The sequence below is a fragment of the Helianthus annuus genome, chromosome 6, assembly GCF_002127325.2.
Source record: "Helianthus annuus cultivar XRQ/B chromosome 6, HanXRQr2.0-SUNRISE, whole genome shotgun sequence".
NCBI lineage: Eukaryota > Viridiplantae > Streptophyta > Magnoliopsida > Asterales > Asteraceae > Helianthus > Helianthus annuus.
Genome location: NC_035438.2, coordinates 62289332 through 62290352, shown reverse-complemented (window position 1 = coordinate 62290352; position 1021 = coordinate 62289332). Strand labels below are relative to the sequence as shown.

The 1021-nt window shown below is 46.0% G+C and overlaps 1 pseudogene; it reads right to left on the bottom strand.

Annotated features, from left to right (window-relative positions):
• Window positions 1-405: 405 nt before the first annotated feature.
• LOC118480033 lies at window positions 406-506 on the bottom strand (annotated as a pseudogene).
• Between the last annotated feature and the right edge of the window lie 515 nt (window positions 507-1021).

Below are 1021 nucleotides of genomic sequence, written 5' to 3'. Positions count from 1 at the left end.
GTTTCGGGTGATCCACCTCCAATGGCGGACCAACGTACCCTTATGGATTATCTACGACCCACCGTAGGTAATCTAGGCGCCGCTATCAATGCCCCGAATGTCGAAGCCAATAACTTCGAACTTCGACCGCATTTGATACAAATGCTCCAAAACTCCGCAACCTTCCACGGGCTTGCGGACGAGGATCCCCATCTACATATAACTAATTTCTTAGAAATATGTGATACCTTTCGGATCAACGGAGCATAAAACGACGCCATCCGCCTCCGTATGTTTCCATTCTCACTAAAAGACCGAGCGAAAGCTTGGCTCAACGCCCTCCCAGCTGGATCGGTAAACACCTGGGATGAACTAGCCCAAAAATTTCTATATAAGTGTTTCCCTCCTGCTAAAACTGCTAAATTAATGACCGAAATTAATACATACTCACAAGAGGACGGGGAATCCTTATATGAAACTTGGGAAAGGTTCAAGGAGCTATTGCGCAAGTGTCCCCATCACGGCCTCGCAATATGGCAACAAGTATCCACTTTCTACAATGGATTGTTGCCACACACTAGGCAGACACTTGACTCTAGCTCCGGGGGACTTTTAGGTAACCGACGCCCACACGAAATATATAATCAGATTGAGGAAATTGCTCAAACCAATTTTCAATGGCACACCCCCCGGGGAAATAAGTCTATCGCCCCGGGCGCATATAAGGTCGACGAAAGCATTTCTTTACAAGCCCAAATCGAGGCCCTTTCTTCAAAAATAAAAAAACTAGAAATGACAAAAACAGCCTCGGTTATGGCTTGCGAAGGGTGTGGTGGGTCACATGAAAATTGGAGTTGCATGAAAGAAACGAACGATCAACAAGAAATGGTAAACTACATTGATAATAGACCTAGGCCGTCGGGTCCCCCAACGGGAACTTACAACCAAGGATGGCGAAACCACCCAAACCTTGGTTGGAGGGAACCCGACAATAGTAGTAACCAACAAACCCAACGAACAAACTTTCAGCAATCAAGAAATG